The sequence below is a fragment of the Otolemur garnettii genome, unplaced genomic scaffold (genome assembly GCF_000181295.1).
Source record: "Otolemur garnettii isolate 467f Iridium unplaced genomic scaffold, OtoGar3 scaffold00006, whole genome shotgun sequence".
Taxonomy (NCBI): Eukaryota; Metazoa; Chordata; class Mammalia; order Primates; family Galagidae; genus Otolemur; species Otolemur garnettii.
In genome coordinates this window covers 8,646,144-8,648,751 of record NW_003852401.1, presented here as the reverse complement: position 1 = coordinate 8,648,751, position 2,608 = coordinate 8,646,144, and positions in this window count along the sequence as shown.

Here is a 2,608-nt window from a genome sequence, read left to right as displayed (position 1 = left end):
CAAGAAATAAACAGTTTGGGCGGTGCCTGTGGCTCAGTGAGTAGGCCCTCATCTACTGAGGGTGGCATGTTCAAACCTGGCCTCAGCCAAACTGCAACAAAAAATAGCTGGGCATTGGGGCGGTTGCCTGTAATCCCAGCTACTCAGGAGGCTGAGGTAAGAGAATCGCCTAAGCCCAGGAGTTGGAGGTTGCTGTGAGCTGTGATGCCACAGCACTCTACTGAGGGCAATAAAGTGAGATTCTTGTCTCTAAAAAAGAAAGAAAGAAAAAGTTAGGTGGATGTGTTTGTGTGCACCTGCACTCCCAGCTTCTTGGGAGGCTGAGTCAGGGGAATCCTTTGAACTCAGGAGGTTGATGTTACAGTGAACTATGATGAGGTCACTGCCCTCCAGTCTGGGCAACAGAACAAGATCTTGATTCAAAAAATGAAACAAAAATATTGTATTTAAGTATTCCATGGGGCCAGGTATGGTGGCTCACACCTGTAACCCTAGCACTCTGGGAGGCTGAGGTGGGTGGATTGCCTGAGCTCATAGGTTCAAGCAAGAGAGAGAGCCTGTCTCTAAAAATATCTGGGCATTTGGTGGGCGCCAGTAGTCTCAGCTACTGGGGAGGCTGAGACAAGAGAATTGCTTGAGCCCAAGAGTTTGAGGCTGCTATGAGCTATGCCATGCTGCCATAGCATTCAACCCCAGGGTGACTGAGTGAAATTCTGTCTTACACAAATAAATAAATATTCTAAGTGTCTTTTCTTTAGCTTTCCACAAGTACAGAAATCTAGTTCTTGCTCACACTCTGCAATTAAAATGAAAGTAGAAAAATGTGACTCTTTTGAACTATAGATATTTAAATAAGACTAATCTGCTGTTGGGCATGGTGGCTCACGCTTGTAATCCTAGCACTCTGGGAGGCCGGGTGGATTGTTTGAGTTCACAGGTTTGAGACCAGCCTGAGCCAGAGCAAGACCTCGTTTCTAAAAAATAGCCGGCTGTTGGGCCGTGCCTGTGGCTCAGTGAGTAGGGCGCCCCACCCCCATGTACCAAGGGTGGTGGGTTTGAACCTGGTCCCGGCCAAACTGCAAAAAAAAAAGTAGCTGGGCATTGTGGCGGATGCCTGTAGTCCCAGCTACTCCAGAGGCTGAGGCAAGAGAATCACTTAAGCCAAGAGCTGGAGGTTGCTGTGAGCTGTGACGTCATAGTACTCTACTGAGGGCGACATAGTGAGACTCTGTCTCAGAAAAAAAAAGACTAATTTGCAGACATCCTGGTGAAATAAAATGGCTAAAACATTTTTATAGATGATAAAACTCACTGTTCCAATAAAATCTAAGTTGGAAGTCTCGCAAGTGAAACATGAAAATATTATAAATGGAACTGCTTTGTTTAAGTAGGAAGGAAACCTTTGCCTCCATCACTTAAAAATAAAAAATAAAAATGAAAACAGAAAACACTCGATGCAGGCAGGTCTAAGCAGCTCCTTAGTGTTCCACAGCACATTTTAAAATCTCTGGGGAACTCTGCCCCTAATTACATAGTCTTTGCAAGGTAAAGCGACTCCCTAGGCTTCTGACAGGACACTCCAGTTTCCTACTTGTTGGATACAGGAGGTGGAGTACAACTCCTTGAAAGCCCTTCCTGTGGTCAAAGTCTACGCACAATTCGTGGCTCTGAAATAGCTAAAATAAACGCTGGTAGCTACTAGCTTCTAAAATGTTTACCAGTCACCCCAGTGCTTAAGGAATTGGAACAAAGATGAAAACAGGCCCTGGGCTATAACCACCTTTCCCAAACTCACAAAATAAACAGCAAACAGCAGATCAAAATAGAGGGTAGGGATAGGCTTAGACCAAGGAGACTGGTCTGAACAAAGGGCAGCTGCTTTTCACTGATCTTTCTTATCTCTTAGATAAAGATAGTTAATGGGCCATAAATACAAACAAAGAAGAGGGTATAAAGGCAGCTTTTCACTCCCTGTGGGAGGGGCGCAGTGCCACAAGAAAAAGCAGCACAGGAAAGTCCTTTCTGAAATGGGAAACTGGCCAGGGTCAGACAGCTGTGGGTCAGGTGAACTCTAGGAGAGAGCAGGAATTGTGCTGACCAAGGTGCTGCCAAGGTGGGGAGAGGCTGTACTGAGTAAGTGACATGACAGCCTTCCCCATACAGGGGAGCCTCAGCCAATGTACTCCTGATTGAGTGAGGTGCGTGGGCCATCTGCATTGGCAGCTCCAGTGAGTTTACTGGAAACACAGACTCTCAGGTCCAACCTACACCTACTGAATCATAATCTGCATTTTAACAAGAGTCCTGGTAACTGTGAATTAAAGCCTGGGTGTGGCTGCAACATTATCCTCACAAAAACATCAACTATGGTGGCTGTACCTGGTGAAAGGGAAAACCCCTGAATACTCAAGCTATCCCATCTATGAGTTCCACCAATTTTAGTAAAGGAGCTAAAGGTTAAAAAGCACTTTGGGGGGCTTAGCGCCGCTAATTCAAGTGGCTAAGGCGCCAGCCACATACACCAGAGCTGGCGGGTTCGAATCTAGCCCGGGCCTGCCAAACAACAATGGCAACTACAACCAAAAAATAGCCAGGCATTGTGGGGGGC